The sequence below is a fragment of the Sebastes fasciatus genome, chromosome 2 (assembly GCF_043250625.1).
Source record: "Sebastes fasciatus isolate fSebFas1 chromosome 2, fSebFas1.pri, whole genome shotgun sequence".
Taxonomy (NCBI): domain Eukaryota; kingdom Metazoa; phylum Chordata; class Actinopteri; order Perciformes; family Sebastidae; genus Sebastes; species Sebastes fasciatus.
The window spans coordinates 29567359-29592746 of NC_133796.1; the positions used below are offsets into that span (position 1 = coordinate 29567359).

The window sequence follows — 25388 nt, forward strand, 5'->3', positions numbered from 1 at the left end:
CACGCAAAATGTTTCCCGAAGATTTAACAACTCTATTGATTTATTCTCTGTCTTTATTCTCTCTCACCACCGTCCCACTCAAAAACAATCAGGCAAATTGAGAACATATCATGTATGAATGTATATGCTTTTAGGGCTGCACCCTCTTAGTCAAGCAGTCGACTAATCGGTTGTTTTGGTCTTAGTCGACTGAGATTTCTTTAGTCAATTAGTCATTTTTTTATGCTTGTTTCATGTCGAATGACTCATTTCCAAGAAACATAATCGCACATCTCTGGTAAACACAAGATTGAAAGTGGTGCTTTTGTGTGATTCTTTGTGGAGGAATTCAGTTTTACAGATTTGTCAATTAAATCAACTAATCGATTAGTCGACAAAATTGTATTGAGTGTTAGTCGATTAAGAATTTCTATGGTCAAGAACAGTCTTAACATTTGTTGTGTCTTTTATCACTTTTCCACTACAAACATACTTATTCAAAAATCAATATAAATACATATATACTGTGGAATTGAATGGCGTTACAGTATGTACTTGTACTTCACTTGAGCTAAACTCATAAGATAAATGTATTGTAGCTCAGGTACAGGACAAGTAATGGTAACCAGGGAGACTCAATTGGTGTTTAAGTGAAGAGAGGAAGATAAACACCAAAGTACTGGCTTGCTTGCATTAGAGTTGTTGGACGTACACAACACAGAGATCATGAGTTCAGTGCAGCAACAGCAAGAATTTGTTTTTCTCATTATCATTGACTGGTAAACTATATTGAGTTGATCGGTTGCAGAGGCTCTTTTTCAGCTCAAAGATGAACAGAGCTGCATAAACTGGAGAAACATATAAGAAAGGCTAATAGTCACAGGTCTGACATCTGATCCAGATTTATGAAACCCTGATCAGATGTGGATTAACATTAACAAATGTGCCCACAATATGTGATCATCAAAGGACTCAAATGTAGGTCAAATGCAATGTTATTAAGCAAACAAAACAAAATCTTACATTTATTAAAGAGTAATATTTATACTATGCGGATGGAATTTTTAGCACATCGCTAGTTGGATGAAAAGTCTCAACTGTGAAAGGAGGGGCTATAAACATGTTAATCTCTTTGAAATAAAACCAATGGCAGCACAAATAATGCTTATAAATGATACAGCACCTGCAACACCTGCTCTGTGCCCTAAATCAGTTTGTGCCATAAATGAACTAAGCAGAAGTTTTGCAAAACTGATGCTCAAAATGTAACAGTGTCGAAGCTGAATATGGTTGCCAGACTGCTCAGCCAGGCTCTCATTTGTTTTTGGTTAGTATATTGATATCTTGAATTGAGTGTGATATCTGTTGTGTATTATTTACAGTCAGTATATGTGGTCAACAGGCCCATCTTTCTTTGTCCTTGGGACAAATAACCAAAAGGCTGCATAGTTTTAAACTCTAATGCTAAACGCTCAATGTCTTTGACTAATATCCATGCCTCACTATTGTCTATATCAGCTTAATTTCAGGGAGATAAACGCTCTTAAGTGTTATCACCTTACACAAAGAGTTAATTAATGTGCTATCAAAGCAGCACTGAGACACTGAATCCTTTTCTTATTCACTTTCATCCTTTTTTTGTTTGATTCCTCCTCTCAAAAACAAACCATTGGACGAGTGCCAAACCATAAATTAGGATCTTCATTAGACACATCAGATCTAAATTACTATTCAATTAACAGGCCAGTCAACCTGAACTAATCAACCAATTAGGCCGTGTGTGTTCACAGAAAAGCTAACAAAAGCGCACGAGTCCCCTGGGAAAGCAGTAAAACACTGCAGAAGAGTGACAGAGCAAATGAGAAGCCAGTGGTTCAGGAGAGAAAAAAGGAGGATCAAAAAGTGGCAGAGGATAAACGTGACACTGAGATAACATCACTGTTCACCCCTGTCAGCTTTTGGGAAATGAAACTTCAAGTTACAAGAAATAATTAAAAGTGAAAAAAGAAAGAAAGGGCAAAATCTGAAACGAAAGGATTTCTAAGAGCTTTGATCAATTAGCACTGTAAACGAGTATACTGCTTTCAGGTTAATGGTTGTGACCAATATGCTTACGGTATGCTAATGACTTTTGATTGAAATTATTCCTCTGATGATACCTTTTATTGTGTTAACGCATCAGCTGGCACTGTTGAAAGCCAAATAAACACTGGGCACAAAAACTACTCCTAAACCACCTAAATCATTTTTGTTTAACTTAATTGTTGAAGGAAATCATATCATAGCAAGTAAAAATCCACAATAATGATGATTATTGTGGAACCGAATGTAAATTTTATATCTATATATATTGTTTTTCGGCAGATCAGACCATATGATGGTGTGCAGTGACTGTACTGCCTTCGTGGAGAACAGAAATTTGCATCTCTAAATGAGTTGGAAACGCTGTCACATAATGTTGTCTGCAGTTTATGGCAATCAAATTTGGTGAGTGCTGTGGCAGAGTGAGAGGCTGCTGGGATTTCGGTGTTGAACATACCTTTGGGCCACAGGAGATCTGGTAGGCAGCACAGGCTGATCAAACGTCTTCAGAATGCAACCTAAAAGAGAAATTACATACACAGAAAGTCGGACCATTACTCCATGTTGGATTTAAAAAATATCTTTTTTTTTTTTTAACATAAACATAAATAACAACCAAATAATCTTGAAACAAATCCCTTAGATGTGTTTTTTTTCTTATTGTGACCAAGATACATGACTGAGTGGGACATCTCTGCCCCTTCCAGCCCTCCCGTCTAAAGGTCTGAGATCTGATAGCGCTCCAGTACAGGCCAAAGGGGGTTGTAAAGAGGAGAACACCATTATTGTACTAGTAAATGTCAGAACAACCCCATCTAATTGTGCCATTACTAATTCATGTTTATTAATGCAGTGATGTATGATGGCTCTGCAGACAGACTGAGCTTGTCTGTGTCTGTCATGTACGGCTTATTCTTTGCTGGTGAGGGCTGCAGGGAGTGTGTTATAGGGGACCGGGTGGTGGATGTGGAGGGTGTGGGGCATATGGTGCATGTAGTGACAGTGCCAAGTGGTGTGTGACTTTAACATGAAGGCAGAGTTGACTGATGGTGCTGGTGTCTTCTGCTGGCCCAGTGCCAGGGCCCCCTGGTCCCCAGTGCCCCAGCCCCTCACTACCCCAGAGCCTCTGGGCAACTACCACCGTTATTGTTTTCACTGCCAAGCAATTAGCGGCACTTAAGATTTATTTAGTCATGCTCTAATGTGCGGTAATTAGCTTGGGGCCCAAACAAGCCCCGCCATCCCATCACCTTGTCGCTCACATCAGCAGCAATGCATCAGCAGGAGACAGTGAGGGAATGTGAGGGAGGAGGTACAGTGCGGAGGATGGGGATCGTGGGGGGAGGAGGTGGAGCAGAGCTAGAAGGATTACAAGAGCACCAGTCCAGCTCTGTGGATCAGCACTTTTTAAGAGATCTTCAGGGGCCTGTTGGCTGAACGCATAGCAGGAGGAAAGGGCAAATACAGCCCAGTTACACTTTTATAGAATGCTTTGTGGAAAAACACCCCTGACACACACCTCGGTCTGGCAGCTCGGTTTGTCATATGGCCCAGGGGGCTCCGCCGGCCTATCACATGACCACTGAAATGACCTTAAAGGGCAGCTTCCTCAACAAGCTCAGGCCACTCCCACTGGCTGGACTGCTCTTTGGGTGAATGCAGTTTGGGTCACTGCATAATGAGTGATGCATTTGGCTCTAAGGCTGGAATAAAAAAATATATATAAAAACACGATGTAGAAACCAGGCCAAAGAGATTATGCAAAAGCTGCCAAGAAGGGTAAAACAAAAAACAATGTCAGCCAAATGCTAGTTTTCTCTACTGTTGTGGGTTCATAATGCTTTTGGGAATTAACATAATAAAACACATGATGTGAATTTGCAAGTTATGACATAAATTTGTTGGGGCACTTCTATTAAGAGACAGAAGTTGTGCGATTAGAGATTCATTGATTTATTATTCGTCTGTGTGTGTAATGGTTGGAGTGCTTTGGTTATATGATTATTTGTGTACAATCAGACGCCAGGCTCTATGTGTTAGCTGTAGTTTGCTCCTCAATACATTCACATACCAGTGAGTGGTGATTTCCTAACCATTGTGGTCAAAGCATGAATTAAACATTACATTCAATGAACATCAGGCGACCACAGAACGTTGGGGGAAAACAAAAAAAGTCAGCGTAGGTTCATGCACTCCACCGTAGCGACATCCCCCCGCATCTCCATTGAAGCACGTACAGAATAAAGGACGACTGCACCTTATGAATAAAAATATATGGAGGCAGGCATAAGATTTGAGAAAAAAATTAATGCATGGAGTTTTATAACTTACAGTATCTACTTGAATAAGAAATATTTCCTTTTTAAAACACTACAATGCATAGCAGCTCACTGCAAACATGAGAGCAGATGAAGGTCAAAGGCAGGTTCAACTGCATATGCACATCTTATACATATTCATAAACAAAACCCATCAATCTTTGCTGGTTGGAGGGGGGTGGGCGAAGATTGGAAAAAATGACATATTAAAAACAGCATGTGGAAAACTATACAAAACCCGCCTTTGATCATAAAAGAAACAGCAAAAAAGCTGCTGATGCAAGACATCAGAGTAGCCGTTTTTGTGTTTAGTGTTTGACTGGTAGATGCACTCTAATCATCTCAGAACTGGGCCTCCTCATGGAGCTATCACCTAAAATTGCTATGCAGTCTGGAAGGTGGTGGTGCTATAAATGAAATATCGCTTTCCATTTTATCTCCTGGGGCAGCGTGACGCTCCGAACCAATCAAAACCCCACGAGTCAACCCTTGACCTTTTTCATCTCAATATGACTACCATTATCTTGCAGAAAATTAGAAGCGTCTCGCTATTGTTCAGTAGCGACAGGGGGTGGGGGGTTATTTAAAGATAAATGCTCTAGTGTTCATGATCCATGCGGCAATCACACGCCACCAACACGGAGCAGAGGAGAAACATGTCTGCTAAAAACCTGCATGAGTGCACATGCGCACACACGACGCTAAATGGATTCATGTTGATTGTGTCGGTGCTGATGTTCGCCTAGTAAACCTGTCTGTCGGTGTTGGCCAAGCAGGTTTCAGTGACTGCTTTAGCATTATAATGCGAGCACTAAAATGGACAGGTTTAATGCACTGTTTACAGCAAGAATTTTGAAAGGGAAGCAAGATGATAATACAGCCTTGATTTCAGCGGTCTCCATAGGCAACTGGATCACCGCTGGATGTCTTATAAACATGGGTAGTGAGAGGGATAATATCCTCTTGATAACAAAGCCATTAGGGGACGAATGTGAATAGAGATAATGTAGGACTGAAATGACATGACAACGTGATGCTGTGGGTGTGAAAACTAGCTGAGCGTCCGTTAGCCTTTTTTGCACGCTCTCCCACAGAGGTACACGCACGAGTCACACAAACACACACTTCAAAAAAGATGTACATTGGGAACACTTCTCGGTTTAAGAAATTATTTTATCTCTTTCATGTGCCAGTCGGAGCTATTTTTTTGAGGCTCAACAATAAAAGCTAAAACCCAAGAAGCTTTGATGTGTTATTATATGTACAGACTAGGGGTGTAAGAAAATATCGATACACTTGAGTATGGTGATAGTATGTTGTGTGATACTGTATCGATTCTCAAAAACACTGTATTGAATTTTTAATTCAGAGTTTAAATGCAACGATTCATGGCAGACAGCGGTTCAGATTGCACAAAAAGTAGTGTTATGATGTTGGTTGTTGCTGTGATAAATGTAAATGCAGATCCCACAGTTCTGACTGCATAAAAGAAGTTTTTTTTACTCAGATTGTATGCATACGGCAGTGTCTTCTTTATACTATGACAGTTTTCTTAAAATTTGATTTAAAATCCCAACCTCTGTTATTATGTTTCATTGCAGCTGTATTTTAAAAGGTATAGCTCTTCTACAGAAAGAGAAACAGTAAAAAATTAAATACTCATTCCAACTTAGTCAAAAAGAAGGGGCTGGGCATTATGATGATATATATTGTCAAAACTATATAAAAATGTCTATCATATATATTTTTCTATATTGTTTCTATCATGATATAGGCTATATTTATTATATATATTACACATATACATGTATATACAGTAATATATATATTCTTTATAATTTCACTTAAAACGGTTATGTTCATTTCGCACTCAAGTTCTTAAAATGAGAAAATACTCCTTTCATTTGTCATTTAACTTACACAGCAGTATACAAAAATATAGGCTTTACCATGTGGTTATTTTATACAGACCATTGTTGAATTACCAGAAAACATGTTATATCATGATATACAGTATATCGTTATCGAGATATGAAATGACCTATATCGTGGTAGAAGATTTTGGACCTTATCGCCCAGCCCTATTTCAGCCTATCTCATTCCATTGCTATTAAATCATTTACTTACTGGTTAAATATGAGCATGACTTATCCAAATTAAATGAATGTAAACACGAGTTTGGCTGACATTCCCATACTTTCTGCTGCAGGCATCTTGTCCATGTTTGCATGTTACAATGAATCTGAACAGTAAGTAAGACAACGGCTACAGAAAATGTTCTATTCTATTTCTTGGCTACTCTTAAAAGCAGTAAATAACCAAAAATGTATACAAATGCAAAGAAATCTAATCTGAATATAGGCATACGTATATAGGAATTACCTTGGAGCGTGGTTATTTAGTTTAAATCCACTTTAAACTGTTGCATTAAAGCAACTCATTGATAAGCATCTTGGATTAGAAACAACTTTGGAAACAAAAGGTATTTAACACAATGCTGTACTGACCTTCTTTGAACTGCTGTTTTATTAAACAAATCACCCTCAAAATTAAAAAAAATATATATCACCTCCAATAATTTTCTCTAATTGTCTAATGCTCAATTAGATTCAGGTTTGACTGAAGTATGAGAGGAAGTCTTTCACTATTTATTCTCATAATCAGAGCAATATTATCAGCACACAAGACACCACATCATACCAATTTCTATCATATTTTGGTAGTTTTAGCTGCCCTAACAATGGCAGGATGAATAATAACCAATATGTTAAATGTGCACTGTTAGGGGCCAGAATCAAACTGACCATGAATTTGCAGTAGTTCTGCCGGGAGACTTGCAAATGTCATAAAACAGCAGGAAATCGGTAGTTCTATCCAACATATGTCAATAGCAGAATATGCGTCCTAAATAAATGAATATTTTAATATTTTGTGTTCCTTTTTTTCATTTCCAACATTAGTTATCTATTATGATGCATGCATAATGTCACAGAGGGGTCACTGGATAGTTCTGCTTTAAATGTTATATTTCCATGATTGGTTCGTTCTCTCCATTTCCTGTTCATTGTGTGCCAGCAAACTCCATTGTCTGTGGGTAGGTTGTGCTCGGCCCTCAGAGGGGCCATCCCCCGGGAGCACTGCATCTTTTATTAATCAGGGGCGCTGCGCCACAGCCCCGCTTATCTAATTTAGCAGCCCGCCTCAGACACAACTATGTTGGGCTTGGCGTGGAAAGAGGGGACAGGGGTGTGGGGTTGCGGTTGGGTGTAGATAGGATGGGGGTTGGGGTTCTTCCTTGGGTTTTTCCATATTGTGGGTGATGCAGGTGGGGGGGGGGGAGCCGGGGAGACAGAGGGGAGGTAGCGACTTATGAGACACCTCGTCACCAAGTTTTAGGACTGAATCACAATACAGCAAATTACCTTCTGCTGACAAGAAAAAATGAGCGTGGCCCCCATATGAAAAAAATAGGATTGTCAGGAAGAGGTGACACATTGATTGCTTAGTATGCGCATCCAGAAGGCTGGGGTTCAGAGGCGTCCTCCCTATATATATGTAGAAGAGGTGCAGCAGTGCACAGCACAGCCATGAGGGGGAATGAGAAATTGAAATGCCATGTTAGATTGGAGTCCTTTCCTCAAGCCAATCTCTCCGGTCTAGCACATATTAGACTGCCATATCATAGTATGTTGCGGTGAACATCCATGTAGCAACCAGCCACTAAAGAGAAGACAATATGGCGTTCGCTAACATTACAATGTGCTGGAAGGTATTTAATTTAAACACAGAACATAAGGACCTGGTATGACACAAACAAAATACACAAGCATAACCTGGTCTCTAGGTGTTTTATGCTTCTCTTCTGGTCGTCCCTCCTCCCCCTTCTCTCTCATCTGTGTCATAGCTCAGATGAATCAGTGTCACCGGTGTTGAGAGCACTTACTGTCAACCCTGGCGCCCCGGGCTACGCCACTGATGGACACAAACTATAAAATATCAGCCCCCTGGGGAGACATCGCTCAAGCACTGCCCCACAGCCCCGAGGGGGTGTGATCTGGTCAGTGTGTGTGTGTGTTTGTGTGAGTGTGGTGAGAGAGCAATAGGGCAATGTGTTTGTCTGTGTATCACTTGTGATCCTGTAAGTATGGTCTACTGTAGTAGTGTGTGCAATCATGTGGACCGTTTCCCCACCATTTGCATGAGAAAGAGGTGGCTTGAAGTTCAGGAGAACATATTTTTCACGTTTTATATATTTTTTTGTATATATTATTTTGTATGTATTTTTTATATGTTTGTTTGTACTGATTAATCGATAAGTTGTCAACTATTAAAATAATCACCGACTATTTTAATAATAGATTAATCCGTTTGAGTAATTTTTTAAGAAAAGAAAAGTCAAAATTCTCTGATTCCAGCTTCTTAAATGTGAATATTTTCTCGTTTCTTTACTCCTCTATGACAGTAAACTGAATATCTTTGAGTTGGGGACAAAACAAGACATTTGAGGACGTCATCTTGGGCTCTGGGAAACACTGATCGACATTTTTAACCATTTTCTGACATTTTATAGACCAAATAACTAATCGATTACTCGACAATGAAAATAATCCTTAGAGCTGCAGCCCTATTTTCTGTTATTGGAGGAATAGAAAATATAATAAATGTGATTACTGGGCTTTCTAAACTTGTTTCTGTATCACAGTCACAACAATGACCCTCCTGGTCCTACCGAGCCCCTTAACCAAATTCCATAAGCTCAGCCCCCCTGACAAAAACTACAAGCAGGCAACCGTATGGGAAAACCGCAAATGAATCAGTCAATAAAATCAATGGTTCTGTCTGAGGACATGTCCCGCATCAGCTGATAAGTGCTATAACCTCCCCCCCTCCTGTTTTAGCAGGCCCAGTGAGGGTATGAAGAGTCTGCACGGGTAGAAATGGGTGAGGGAGAGGAGGCAAATCACAAGGAGAGGGAGAGAAGAAGGTTTTCTGATGAAACCCCCCTCCACCCTCCACTGGTCACTGGGCAGCTATTCCCTTCTCTCACTTCTGCAAGGTCAAGGTTTCTGCTTGTCCAAGCACGTGTACAACTGCACTTATGTAAAATATAAGGAACACACCATAGATGCACACACTTATATTTCATGAGATGAAATATATTCTAGGAAAAAATGTGCACAGATAAACTTAACATGTCTTTACCATATCTCCAAATATTGACTATTCATTTACACTGTCTGCAGTCTGTTGCTGCCTGATTCACCTAATAGAAGTATATTAACAAGGCTCCTTTGAGATTCAAGGACAAAAGCATTAAGAGGAAAAGGAAGCGAGGTACCGGTACAGTGTATTGTTGCCCTATGGCAATGGGACACACAGGCTTATGCTGCGTCGTACTATTATACGTTACTCTGTTAGTGGTGGCGGTAAAGGACTTCTTGAGTGTCTTAAAGGAACATATGAATGCAAATAGATACAATCAAAGGAAAATCACAGATTGCTGTTTGTCTGTTATTTTTTGTTTCTCAGCTTAGTGCCATAATGGAAGAGTCATGAGGCCTAACATAAGAAGTGCATGATCAAAAACAGTTATTCTTAGTGTCTGGCAGGTAAATGACAGAAGACAACAAAGGCGTCTCTGTTTGATCAAATACATTCAAAAGGCAGATATTCAACAACCAATCAATTACAACTGTCACCGGTTTTGTTTATGGACTTTCACTGGCTTGCGCCTGACCAATACTCACTAGACGGCATTTTAACATACCGATATCCATGTTTAATGAGCAGAAGGTGCCCTACTTATGATCTGTTTTGGATAAAACATACAGTATAAGTCTTAGTAGTAATGCAGTATTCCGCTGCTGTCTTCTGATCTAGCGAAGTCCCTGTACGGTAAAGCAGGAAGGGGCAGTTTCCAGAAAGAAACAAAGGATATATAACAAAGGAAATATTCAGCAATGTGTGATATAATACACAAATACCCGATGTTGGTACAGACAGTCTCAATAAATGTTAATTCCAATCGGACTGTTTCAGCAACTTGGTCTCACAGGAAGGCGTATAAATAGCATGACATTACAACGACAGTCCTCATGTCACGAGGACGCATTTTAGGCTTTTCACATGTCATTTGTATGCCGCTTCATTTTTATGCCACGCAACAAAACTACGATGGTGTCCACAGTTAGGTTTAGGCAAAAAAAATATATAGTTAGGTTTAGGAAAAACGTCATGATTGGGCTTAAAATAAGTACGTAAACTAAGTAAAATACGCATAGAAACAACATAACATAAGTACTGAAAACACGTCAACAACGTCGCTAAAAAACATGTGACAAACATCACTAACGTAACAAAACAAAACACCACGTCTCCTGGTTAAAAGGTGTGTGTTTGATGGACCCATCAACCTCCCCACCCAGTAGGGCTGTGTATTGGCTAGAATCTGGCGATACCATACGTATCACGATACAGGGGTTATGATTCATTATATTGCAATATATCGCGATACTGTAAGCAAGGCGACATATTGTGATTTTTTAAAAATCTAAGTTTAGGAAAACTGTCATAGTATAAAGAACACATCGCCATATGCATAAAATTTGGATAAAAAAGTTTACGTTTTTATGCAATCGGGACAATTGGGATCTGCATTTGCATTTATCACAGTCCCCTTAACATCCAACATCATAGCACTACGCTGATAGGACACATACACTGAGAGAGAGCATCTCTTTACAAATGAAATAAAGTGTTGACTGTAAACTATTAATTAAAAATCAATACAGTGTTTTTAAGAATCGATACAGTATCACAAAACATAATATCGCGATATTCAATATTTTCGATATTTTCTTACACCCCTACCACCCATCGGCCATAAGCAGTCTTTCTCGCTTTTTATTCTACGTCACTAGCTCTGAGCGTAGCATATTTACGTAGATGCGTTTACATTGCAGTCAATACAGACTACACGGTGTACAAATGACACGCAAAAGACAATAAAGGCGTTCTTATTGCACGCTAAATGCCTTGCGCATTATTGTAGCATTCATACGCCTTTTCCTGCAAACGGGCCGGTTTCAGAACGGAGGCGGGGGACTGCAGACCCCTGTAACAGTCACTTAAGTTAAGCACTAGTCTGCCAGGCCTCCCGCCACACAGTAAAACTCATCTATAATTTGTGATGAGTGTAATGCCATCTCCACTTCATGATTATGTGATATTCTTCACCTCTGCCATAGCCAATGAGGCCAAGAGCTGGCAGTCTTAATGAGGTGCCTCAGAGTTCAGCTTAGGGGAAGGAGAGGTGGGAAGTATGGGCGTATGGTGAGAAAAGGAGGACGAGAGGACGAGGGGTGTAGGCCTTACGCAAGCTGGATAAACTGATTATCGCAATATTGAGAAATACTTTCAATTTTGTGAAGTATCATCTCAATAAACTATGATTGAGTATAGGGTGCTAAAAGACCAAAATCTGTCGAAAATTTAAGACCACACACCAGATTGCGCCGCTCGTTCTAATGAGACATGGTCACAGTAAAACAGCGAGAGAAAGTCATTAAGTCGAGATACAGACCCCCAAAACACTTGTTAAGGGAGGCATGGCATCCTGGGTTTGTCGAGGATTACGTCCACCGACGAGATCATGAGAGAGCCCCTTAGACTCATTTTCAGTGAAGTGCATTGCTATGCTCTTATGGCTGCTCTCGACGTTATGAATAAGTAAATAACAACATTTTTCCAGTCGTTTAATCTCTGAGCACTGCAATTAGCAAGTCTGTAGTTTGTGCTGCCTTTTTTTCCTGCCCTTATTATTGTTATTGAAATGTCACGCTCTTATTTAGCTCAAGGATGAATAATAAATAAGCTATAATTACTGTCTTGAATGAGCCGACGGCCTGGCTGGGTCAATGGTAAAGGGAGACCTAACCCCCCCCATATACTCTCTCTCTCTCTCTCTCTCTTCTTCCCCTTCTTCTTCCTCTCTCTCTTTAATTGGATCTTGTAATTAGTTTCTCTGATGGATCTGGGAGGTCTGAGGCATCCTCTACAGCGTTCATTAGTGTTCTTGGAGGAGGGCGCAGCTTTTTAAAAGCTCTGCCTGCTCCGTCCCTCACATGTCATAACACTAGATATGATTCTGCCCAAATACAATAAGAGCACCAGTTCCTGCAAGGGCTCAGGTTTGCCTATATACCACCAAAAACAAAGTAGCTCAGCACTGCGGGTCTGGAGGGAAATGTTAAGGCGGTTCCTGTATGGAAATGCACTTTTTCATCATTAATCTATTTAGGAGTATTTTTCCATAGGTGTGCTCCGGCTAGGAAAATCAAACACTGCACATAAAGTGTATGCGATGGTGGTTAGCGCAGTGAGAGATTAAGATTTTCTTATTTCTTTTACAGAAAGCAAAAATACTATCAGACACATCAAGATGTGCGTATTAGCTGCAGGTAGCAGAGTGATCTGAAATCTGAAGTAAAATGTCCTTTGGCTTACTATTAGAGAACTGACCAGCCTCTTCAAATTCTTTTTTGAGATGCACATGTACTACACACACACCCACACACACACACACACACACACACACAATGTTCAGACCTATAATATACAACCCCCCTCTAGCACCCCAACACCATTTCCCCCTTTTCCTCTCCACCCTCCGCTGGCCAGGCTACACTAGACATCTCTCCCTAATCAGCAGCCTCGTCTCGCTCAGACTGGTTGCCATAGTAATATGCCGGCTGGTCGACATGGCAACCACTCTGAGGTCCACTATTAAATGAAGAAGAGTGGAGGGAGGGATAGGGAGAATGGAGTTGGGATGAGAGAGAGGCAGAGAGAGAGAGAGAGGAAGAACAGGAGAGACAGCAAGAGACAGAGAGAGATTGTCCAAGATGGGGGAAGGGGTATCGCGGGTGGGGTGGTGGGGGGCACAGAAAAAAATGAAAAAGAGGGAGGGGGGGAGGGAGGGGGGAGCATAATGCAAAAGCAAAACGAGTGCGAGGAGAGGGAGATGAAAAAGGAGGGGCAGCTGGAGGAGATAGGGAGCATCGGTAGTGCTGTTTGAGCTACCTATTGCATTGTATTAAAAGCTTCTGATACGTGTCGCAACAATGCCATTAACCTAATGCATGACGTCATTAACTTAATGCCTTACGCTTAGAAATTTATACACATGAAAAATGCATGTGCAGCCCGTCCCAATCTGGATAAAGGATCGTAAACTAATATCACGTTTTAAGAGCTACTTACAATATTATTGTCAATCCGCATCAGACGTAGCTAAAAAATTATATGAAGAATTGAATATTTATAAAGTATAAAGGTTTTATGGACTGCAGGCCCGTAATAATGATCGGTGAAGACATGTGAAAAGTTTATGTTAGAATACAAAAAGGGGTCACATTACTACTCTTGTGATTTGGAACGAAACAAGGAAGCAGCTGCTTTATCAACCCCCTTTAAAATATTGCTTCTTTTTGGCAGCATCCTGAAGTTGTTCGAACTCTGATGCTTTAAAAACATTTGGCACCTCCCTCTCATTCCACTTAATATGTCAGATTGGATGGAATATGTAAAATGTGTCTGTAATTTCAAACTACAGCGCAGGCCCGGCAGCTCCTGGAGCCGTTCTGTCATTGTGCCATCGCTGGTGCACTCTTTCCAAACTGAAGTGAGAATTCACCGGGGCACACATATCTCCGTGTGTCTCTACTGCGATCTACCTCCATCACTCTTTCTTCACCCCTTCTCCTATCTCGCTAACGCTCTTCTCATTTTTTATTTGCACCTCACCTATATCTCGGTGTCTCCTGCTACCACTGTGCGTTTTTCCCCCCTTTCATCACAGTTCCTCTTCTTTCTCTTTGACTGGATCTCTCTGTCTTGCCTTCCCTGAATGTCTGATTCTTTAATGAATGAAATGCCATTCCATCAAGATGCCACCACAGCGGTGACACAAAATAGCATTTGTTGCCTTGTGTGTGAAATTCCTTTATGAATTGGAGCCCTCTCTTTTTTCCCCAGAGCGTCTTATGAAAGATAGCTAATTGCATGTCCACATTGTGCCGTCAGTCCCTGCTTCCCCGGCGCACCATTCAGAGGCAATTAAAGTGAGCTTAAACAGAGTAAGAAAGTGCGTCATCCTCTTAATGCAATTAAGGAAGTGTGCACACAAACATGCAGTAATACTCTGAAACACAAAAACAGGAACACATAGAAAGAACACAGAGGAAAAAGGTTAATTTATCAGGCTTGGCTTCATCATATGTGACAGTATCTTTCATAGTCTAGGGTTCATCGCTAAACTAGGTTGGGTTAAGGGAACACATACAAGCCCAAACTTGTTTCTATCTATACGCATTGTAGTCATTTTACTTTTAAATACTGCACAATGCTCTGTATACAAATAAAATATAGTTGCTTTCTGTACTGTATGTATACCCCCAAATCAACACACTTAAGCTTGAATACATACAGTATACTTCTTGTACTTGCTTTGACTTCTGAATGTCAGTCATGCACTCATCATCATCATATTAGCAATTTTTACATTTACACTAATGGTTTTATAGGGTTTAACCTGTCTGGTTTAAATGGACATGCTGACGCCAATTTCTAACAACTATTTAAAGTGGCAGTAGGCAGTATATGTTTGGCACCATTGGGCAACAATTCCATAATAACCTTTCAGCATATTGTAATTCAAGTGTTCTGAGAGAAAACTAGACTTCTGCACCTCCTCATGGCTCTGTTTTCAGGCTTTAAAATATCTAGCCCATGACGGGAGACTTTGACCAATCACAGGTCATTTCAGAGAGAGAGCGTTCCTATTGGCTGTGTTCCGGTCAAGTGACCGGTACTTGGCATTCCTTCAACAGACTTTACAATGGCGGCCGCGTCACAAACGTTCTCATTTTACAGCTAAACCGTGCACTACAAGATGATTCTGAAAACATCTGAGGAGAGAAATAGGCATTAAAGTAACATCATATTGATTCATATTTGATCAGCGCTGCCTAGTTTGACCGTTTGGTCAGAGTTCGCGAGTGATTGACAGCCGGCTCTCATAGACGGCAGCTGGACAGCAGACCTCAGGTCAGCTCTTACTGCTTGTTTTCCTCCGGTCTGTGAAATCTTGCAGATGCTGTTAGGAGCACCGGAGGACACAGAGGCACATGATTTTTTTCAGGTTACCCGTTTCATGTCCTACTGTCACGATATAGCAACTGTGTTAAAAAAAAAAGGTTTTTTAATCACATTTTCTCCAATCTCGCCTACTTCAACTTTAACTACAATGTAAACCCATCCGCGGCAATATTAAACGCTCAGAAAAATTGCTTTGGGAGTGTGGTGACGTAGTTTAAAGAAAACACACGGGTGAGTGGGAGTGGAGGTGGATGGGTCCAACAAACACAAGGCTTTCATCCAGGTGACCGCTGTTCGTGTCCCGTGCATTGCGTCTCACTTTCACTTCACAATCAGCTGTTCGTTCGTGTCCCGTGTTCACAACGTTCAGTTTCATTTTCGTGTAGTAATTTTAAGCCTAACTATGATGTTTTTTCCTAAACCTATCTACGCAGTTTTGTTGCCTAAACCTAAGTAAGTGTTTTTGTTTGAATTCACAACAAATTCACCATGTGTTTACTGTGACCCTAAAGTGACATTACGGCGAGTTGGGATGAGAACGTGTTGGAATAAGTCGGCAACCTTCAGGTCTGAAAAGTGAAGCCAGTGCGGAAGGGCCTTAAACATGCACGATTTCTAAGAGCCATTAGAAGTAAAAAGAAGTCTGATTGTATAGAAGTCTACGAGAAAATGACCTTACTTCTCACCTGATTTATTACCTCAGTAAACATTGTAAACATGAGTTTATGGTCTCAATCACTAGTTTCAAGTCTTCTTCAATACATAATGATGTTCATTTAGTAAATTATGGTCCCATTTAGAGTCAAATAGACCATAAAGCAGGGTATGCTTTAGGAAGTGTTTGACACCTTGTGATTGACAGGTCGCTACCACGGCGTTGTCCGGTCTGGGAGCTGTCCGTGTTTTCGTCTTAGAACTTTAACCCTTTCACAGTGTGATTTTAGTTCATGAAAGTTAATTATCACCTTTTTAGTCGCCTAAAAATGTCTTATTCAGAGTTCGGTTGTATGTAGCTCCACCCTCTCGTGTTGCGTCTGGTTGCAAAAAACAACCACAGTCCACACGGTGACTGCGTCCACTTCTGATATACAGTCTGTGATTGGAATGTCTGGTGGTGAGAAATAGTTTGATATAATAAACACTCACCGTGAAGCATACATGCAAACAGACACAGGCTGCCTCTGATTCACAAGGTGAAATGACAGGCCTCTGGTCACACACACAGGTTATTTTCACTGGAACAGTCATGCTCCAACACTTACAGTAGGCCCACGCCTCTGGCATACAGTATGTGATTACAAGCACTAAATGATGAGGTAAAATCAAGCAAGGCTTCATTACAACACTGCACACTTAAAGCGAGTGAGAAGAAGAATAGCTGCTAGTTGTAGGGTAATTTTGCATGTACCTTGTTATTTGTGGGTAAGCCTAACCTCCACCCATCCCTTCTTATTCAGGTGGTAGAGAAATTTAATTTGAGTTATCGCGGCAAAGTCATTTTATAGTAGACAAACTGGGGAACGGCTTGGGAAATCACACTACTTGTTTCTCTCACTTTGTGTGGTATAGCCTCATCTCCTCAATACCTTCATTAATATTTTGTGGGACGGCCAACTACTGCCAATCTGAGCCAGAACAGACCAGGAGCTGCCCAGTCTATGGAGGTTAAACAATCTAAATCTACAGGAACTAACACAACACTATAGTGTTAGACTCCATGTACTACTGCATTACTCATTTACTCACTCTGTCATACACACACGTACATGAACGCATGAGCACATTCACGGAAATAACTGAGCTTACACAGGCCACAAGCACTAGTATGGTACACACAGTGCTTTCTTTTGTTAGACATGAAGGCTCCATAGTTATTATTGATCTGCTCATTATGCTGTATTATTCACTGATTGAATTTCCCTAAGTTTCAAGTCAAGTTCATTAAAGTGAGAGGTCCTAAACTGAGACATCAGCGACTCATCTTTCTCATCTGACCTAATCTAATGAGTCATAATTAGACAAAGTACAGACATGGCAATACAAGCATTCACACTCATATTCTTACGCCCACACAGTCATAGAGTAACTGCTAAAAATCATTAATTCTTGGTTTATGCGTTAAATCTTTTTTAATTCACAGTCACATTTCTTTGGTATTTTCTATTTTGTCTTTTGTCACCAAAATTTGGCGTGTAAATTTCACACACACATACAATATAAATACAACTGTGGGTATTAAGAGCATACAGTATACTGTATTTCAGTGGTATGTTGATGCTGTGAAGCCAGTTATGGTATTATTACCTTTTCAAGATTCAATAAAATAATTTTTGTGCAACATAATTTCATTAACTTCAACAAAATAAAGGTTTCAAGGGTATTCTTGTGTTGTGATCTGAAATCAACATAAGAAACCCCCTTTAAGAATGGGGTACTTTTCTTACAGGCCAAAAGTAAGGTATGCCTCTCACTCTACAGTACATGTACAATAGCTGATCCAGATGCTACCAAAACCTCTGGCTATGGGCTCCTGCATTAAATTGAGATATCAATATCAGTACATTTCTGGATGTTACCTTACATACAGAGGGTGAAGACCCCAATTATACTGATTCACCTGATAGACCAACCTATAACAAAAGTTTAGCCAGGTCTGTAACAGTGTCTGGCGCCTTAATGCTCAAAAATACCTTTTTACTCTGACATTAAAACACCAGAAGGACACAGGAAGACACAAAAGAGCAGTACTGCCGTCCTATATTGAGAAGAAATGTCCACCCAGTGCTGTGCATTGTGGAAACAAGAAGGTCTGTCCGTGGCCTCTGTGCCCCGGGGGGGCAGTGGCTCTCTGTGGCAGAGGGGGCACGCTGCCTGTATGTCTGTGCAGTACATGGAGGGACACAAAGGCAAAAGCCGTGACCCTAAGGGTGCTCACGGCTCTCTTCAATTAGTATCCAGCAGTGCCTCCCCAAACACACACTCCTCCTCCTCATGCAATTAAAAACTGTCCAATTTATTAGACCCCAGAGTTGGTTTCCACCAGTGTGATTGTGCCGTCCTTTGCCTCCAAAATCCCCACACTGACTGACCTCTTCTCTGTACTGGGATATTTTTCATTTAAATCATTTCTGCAAATATTAAAGAGAAATCTATGATGTATTTTAGAGCAAATAGTTAATTACTGCTGGGTTGTTGATTGATCTGAAGCGGAGGGGTGGCACATTATTATTAGAATATTGACATTAATATTGACTTCCTATTTCCTTTATCTGAGATATACAGTGAAGTAGAGCAAGAGGAGGAAGAAAGGGACTTTATCTTGGACAGTACATACTGTATATGTCAATAAAATATATTATGTAATGCATAACAATCAAGCAGTTGCATTTGTGTTGTTATAAACATGGTGGATGCAAACCTTAATTCTAGCAGTTAATTTGGATAAACTAGACTATAATTATGCCCAGACAGATGGAGGAGCATACAACTACAATTCTTTTCACACTGCAGTTTGCTCAAGGCTACACTCAAGACCTTTTGTAGTCCTGGACGAGCTGGGCTCTGAGCCCCAGGGCATCCTGAAAAGAGCTGAATGTGAATTCACCTCCATCCTACTGTTAGCCCAGAGCTACAGTAGCTAACACCACTGGGTGTGCCAAATTATTATAGAATTAGCCACAATTAAAAATGACAAAATCTTGCTAAAAATATGCTAGGAAAAATTATTATTATTATTATTATTGATGGTCAAGATATAATTGCTGTAAATGCAAATTGTTCCCGTTTATGTACCGGTTTGAGGGCTTTCTATATATATATATATATATATATATATATATATATATTGTTTCTATCATTATATAGGCTAGGCCTATATTAATTTCAATTTCACTTTTTAAAATGAGAAAATACTCTGTACTTTTCATTTGTCACGTATTTAATTCACACAGTAGTATACAAAAATAGGCTTTATCATGTGGTTATTTCATATAGACAACTTATTTATTTATTGAACTACCAGAAAATTTTTTATATCATTATATATATCGTCATCGAGATATAAAATGATATATATTGTGATAGAAGATTTTGGCCATATCGCCGAGCCCTAATACAGAGCTAAATCTAAAATCTAGTGGGTTTCTTATTCTATGAAATGGTAGACTCTCAATATGATTGAGTAACATATACAGTATATATAGGAATATGCTGAAAGAGCATTGAAGCCCAGGCAAAAATGTCTCCAAGAGACTTCTAGGAATCTGTTGTGGTGGATTTCTTGTTTTAGCTGGTTTCCAAAATTATGCCACAACACTCCTAACGGCATGTGGACAGTAACAGAGCAGACGTACATGCAGACTATTCATAGCCGCCTCACAATGAACTACTCCACTGCAATGGGGGGCTTCGCCACCTCTGTTATTCAGCCGGCACAGTCACCATCACAACCTATTCTGACACCAAATGTAAAGTCCAACTGCCCTCCAAATCCCTCCCAATTATAAAAGGTCCTTGAGTTGCTGTTTGGCCCCCTCTCCAGCTCCTGTCTGATTACTGAGTGTGGGGCGAGCTGCGCAGGCAATCAGCCGCAAAGCGCAGAGGACCAAGAGGACTGGGGGAAAAATCAAATCCAAAACACTGCAAAAAATAAACTTAAGGGGGGGACTTCTGGACCGCAATTACAGGCCATCCAGCCAGGCCCCTGCTCCAGCAGTCAAGAGCTGCCGTGATTTCCGACAGAAAAGGTTATTAGTTTTTATTGGAGGAAATAGATGCTGGGTGGCTTTAAATGGCACAGTAATGCGGGGGGGCTGGAGGGAGGCCTCCTGACCCAGGTCTCCCAAGGGTCCCATTGCGCTGCCGCAGGGACACACAGAAGCCATCACACACCCTCTCCCCTCCCCCCCCTGCCCTCGCGCCCTACAGCTCCTGCTTGAACTCCGAGGCAGCGCCCTGGTCTTCGGCCTTGAACTCAACCTGGACACCCACTTCTTCTTTTATTCTGACATCCCTTTAAACATTAGCTGAGGAGGTTTCTACAGCCTCGCATCCGTCCCTCTGTCCTAACTTCACAGGTGAGAACGTCCTCTCTGTTTTTAATATGTTATCTTGCTTAGGTTTGTGGCTATTTTAAGACATTTCAGCATCATCTGCACTTTTGAAATATTGAGTGATTCATGCAAAACCAAAATTAATTGTTTTGCAACGACAATTTCTCCCTGCGAGAGAAACTAAAGTGTATCTAAATTACAAGTCTGCCACATGAATTTTATCGCTACATTTTCAAGCTGTGTATCTGTACACATACACGCGCGTGCCTATGCCTCCGACATAGCAGCGGCACATGTGAAAACATTATCAGCGAGCGCGGCGGCTGCGTGTTTGCTTGGCTCGGTGTAATGACTGCCTGCAGATTTCCTGTCACGAGCACGTGAGTCTGCAGCTCCAGCAGGAGAAGAGAAGTACGCGACCATATTTGCCTTTGTGCTGGGCTGCCAGTGTGTGTACTCTGCTGTGTGTGACATTATTTCAGAATGTGTAAGCTATGATCTACCTGCACCAGATGAAGTGCTCTCCACAGGCGCCGGTGTGTCAGCGTCCAGTGATAGGCAGTAATCAGACGTGTACGCTCTTATCAGACGGAGGAAATATACAGAAAGCTTTTTTAATGATTTGACTATTACTCCACGCATGTGATGCAACATCTCAGTCTTTTGGGTGCGCGGAATGCAATTACTTTGATTACGAGTGTGTGTCAAAATATGTCACTGTATGTCAAAGTAGATAATATGTTAATGCTATCTTTTGTGGCTGTGTGCGCGCATGTGTGTTTGTCTTCATTGTGCTTGCTGCCCATACACTCCTCTCCTAATCTGTATTCAGGGCAGGTAGGCTCCAGCACGGACCCACAGCTCAGTAACTAATGGAGGGGCTGATGGGAGCCTGATGACGACCACAGGGCCATTTGTACACACACACACACACACACACACACACACACACACACACACATACAAACACAAATGCTATGTCCATTTCCAGCCACATCTGCACCCTGCATGCAGCTGGTAGCCAGGTAAGTTAATTACATTGACCATTTAATATTGGTCATTTTTTTTCCTTTAGTGCACAAGGGATGCAATTGGATAAAATTTATCATCTTTCTGAGTAAGCAGGTAACAATTACAGCGCACGGAATCGTCCTCTTCTGCCTCCGTTGATTTTGCTGCTGCTGCTGTTGTTGCTGCTACTGCTGCTTAGATTTCTGCCTTTAATTGCCTCCGCTGCAAACTTTTCCGGCGAACCACTGCCCCTCTAAGTTGATTGCCAGGAAGTGCAGGGAATTAGAAAATTAATGTCACACCAGGGTCAGTGCATTAGAGTGGCACACACATAAACTAGTGTTTGTTCTGTTACCTGTAACCAGGCTTTTACACATAAATACATTTTGTTTTGCACAATTTTTTCTGAATTAATTCACTACATATTAGTCACCACTGCCAAACATAGATAGTTATTATGGCTGGGACGAGTCACATATCTCCCGATTCGATACTAGCATGATACTTGGGTGCCGATTTGATATGTATTGCGATTTTTAAGTATTGTGATTCTACAAATATTGCGATCAATATTCTGATTTATTGCGATTTTTGTTAACTTTTTTAACACTAGACCATGGGAAAAAGTTGAATCATACACTTCTAGGGACTTTAACTTAGGAAAATATCTAAATTTATACAGTCAAAATGTTTGATTTTCAGCATGTATGTAGTCAGAGCTGTTTTCAGTCATTGTTAGGCATTATTAATTTTTTTCCAGCAACCCAAAAATCAAAGAAAAAAGACATTTCCCTCACAAATTAGAGGTATTTTCTTTTTAATTTATAGGGGACATGTAATGTTTTATACTTCTGGTGAATATAATCCAATTAATCTTATTTCCATATATGTATTTTGTATATACAGTTCCCTTTGTTAACACCTTATTTTGAAAAACAGACGTAGTCACACGTGTATACTTCTGTTAACTTCGCCAAGTCCGTTGCTAGCTCTGCCGTCCGATCTGTTCTCTTTATACATCCATGGTCAGCTCCATCGGGGATGCTTGAATGCATTTAGCATAAATGTCAGTATGTGGGTGCTCTACAGTTGTAACGTCGGCTGATTTGACCACGGAGATGAGAGTGACAGCTGGCATAACCGCAGGTTATTGCATAACGATAACATTTCCTGTCCATGACAGAGTTAGCATGCGGCTTGAGCCGTGATGTATAGCTCTGCTTTTCCTGGCAAAATCCACTTTGGATTTAAAATGTGATGGTGTAGTTCGTATCCACGTGGACCCTCCACCGTTTTGTACTTTCTTGTTGCAGCCTGCCGCGGTTTGTTTTAGTGAGTAATACGGAATGGACATGACGTCTTGTTACTCAGACTATAACAATAAAAGAACTTCCTTCTACCTCCGCATAGACTCAAATGAAGCAAATATATCGATTCTGGCATTAAAAAAACTATTTCAAAATTGTAACAAAAAAACGTCACGATACATAAAGTAGGTGAATCAATTTCTCTCCCACCCCTAATAGTTATGAGGGTCACTTCTGTTTTACACAAAGATTTCTGTTAAGCAGAAACCAAAAGCTTTCCCTAAAACAACAAAAAAAAAGAGTCGTGTGTAAGGTCATTCAAGTCAAACATGTACCTAAAGACTGCCTCTCAAACTTGACAGCTCTCTTTCATGTACTAGCAGGCCTGTTTCCATCCACTTTTCTTCTGCCCTCTCATGTTCTGCCTTGACATCTTCTCTAATACATAACCGTGGATCTCATCTGGTCAACTTTTCTTTTCTTTTCCCTTCATATCTTTTCCTTTTCCTCCTCCTCTTCCTCTGCTGAGCTTGGGCCAAAGAGCTGACAGCCAGTGATCTAGGGGCCTCCGAGGCTCCCAGGGAGAAAGGTAATGGGCCCAACCCCGGAACGCACTCTCACTCTCGGCACACATGGGGCTGCCGGCAGCTTTGATCCAGTAGCCCCTGCTCGGGTCTCCTGACGCCTGGTGAGGAAATTCATAGGAACAACTGGAAGAGGCCTGTGTTTATTCAGCTCCTTTAATGAGTAGGGAGACGGATTATCGGGGGCCTAGATCTCCCCAAAAAAACACAAGGAAAGAAAACTGCTGCTCCTTCCAGATGTTGCTCTATCACCGGTCACTCCAAAAGAATCCGAGAGAGAGAGAAAGAGAGAGAGAGAGAGAGAGAGGGAAGGTTTGTGTATGCGAGATGGAGAACTAGTGGTCGGCAGCAGAATTTCCTAGTGTTTTCTCTGTTCTTCTGTCTGGCCAGATGTGGGAGCAGGCCAGCCCTCTCTGGGTGAGCCCAGAAGAGAGCAGCCGCCCAGGCACAGTGGGGAAAGCTCAGAGAGGGAGCTTGCAGACATGTGTTATTTTTGGTGGGAGGGGGGTTAGATGGTGTAGGTTACCAAAGCTCTCAGGCATAAGCTTTACTTTAAGCAATTTGTGCTGTCTTAAAGAGAAAAAGAAGCGATTTCCTGAGCCTGTCATAAAACCTCTAATGTGTTATTTTTCCAATTTTTTACACATAGCCTCATTGTAATCCTCATTAACGCAGCGAAGCAAGTGACGTGGGAGCAGACGCACGCGAAGTCCGTCTGTCCCAGGAATTGAAACAGAAGCCTGATTCACACGTCGCCTAGCGTCTGGCTACAGGTGGTGGAGAGACAAAGAGAGCCCCAGTGATGGTAACGCCACTCTACCTGCAGACAGAGAGCAGTATCGGGCTGCGTGTCAGGCCCCTTGACCCTTTTGCCAGAAGACTGACCGGATCAATACGTCTCTCTATTGTCAAACCATTTAGGAGAGGATTACGGGTCAGCCACTGGTCACAGATCCTCACACACAGGAGGGCAAAGGTCAGTCTGCGGCACACATTTACATGTGATTTCCACACATCAGATGTTGTTAAGAGTAGCACCTGTGGTATAAACAGCTTCGTAGTGCACTCTGGTCTTTGGCACAAACCCACTCCAACCCTCGTGCTTTCTCTTCAGCCTCTGTTATAATCTACAAAACCAGAGCAGCCCTCACCTTTGTCCTCTGAGCTGCTAACACCTCCAGGTTCAAGGTCAAGGCAGTGACAGGTTGTGTGTGTTTGTGTGTGAGAAGGCTCGTGACAGGTCAAGTTCACACACAGAAAATACAGTACATGAAGATGCTGACTATTAAATGACTCTGTAATGGTTATTCAGATCCACGTGCATGTACATATCCATAAAGAAGCACTGTGTGTGTGTGTATGTGTGCAATCAAACAAATGATCATGTACTTGCAGTAAGTGTACTTCACAGCTATAAAATTACACGAGTAGATTATTGAACTAAACAAAATAAACTGGTGTTGATTAGTGCATCTGCTCAGCAGAGACAGCTAATTAGAAAGGATTGCTTGAATTATATTAAAACATCATAAAATTATCTCACAAGAACGACTTGTATTTATATAATTATCAGCTTGCCATAAATCCAGTCCAGAATTTAAAACGCTGAATGTGTATCTAAGATGTCAATAAACATAAAGTCTTCAGTAAGATATAACAAATTAATCAACCATCACTGCACGTGAGATGCTTGCTTAATATGATTTTGTATTTTCTTGTAACATTAAAAATATAACATTAGAGATTAAATGCCTAAAAAAGCATTATTATTTTTTTTAGATTAGTATTAAGTACACGCAATAAAAAGCAATACAGCATTAATTACGTCTTTGGACTGCTATACTGATGATTTATTTTATTGTTTTTATATGTTGAGGTCATTTTGTGACTCTAAAAAGA

The 25388-nt window shown here is 40.9% G+C and overlaps 1 protein-coding gene across 5 annotated transcripts in view; it reads right to left on the minus strand.

Moving 5' to 3' along the window:
• Positions 1-25388, minus strand: part of zfhx3b (zinc finger homeobox 3b) — a 365979-nt gene that overhangs the window by 184301 nt on the left and 156290 nt on the right. For all 5 annotated transcript variants that reach the window (XM_074617828.1, XM_074617854.1, XM_074617862.1 and 2 more), the window contains exon 6: positions 2519-2579. The gene's annotated coding sequence lies outside the window, so the exon portion shown is untranslated. The remainder of the gene's footprint in view (positions 1-2518; positions 2580-25388) is intronic.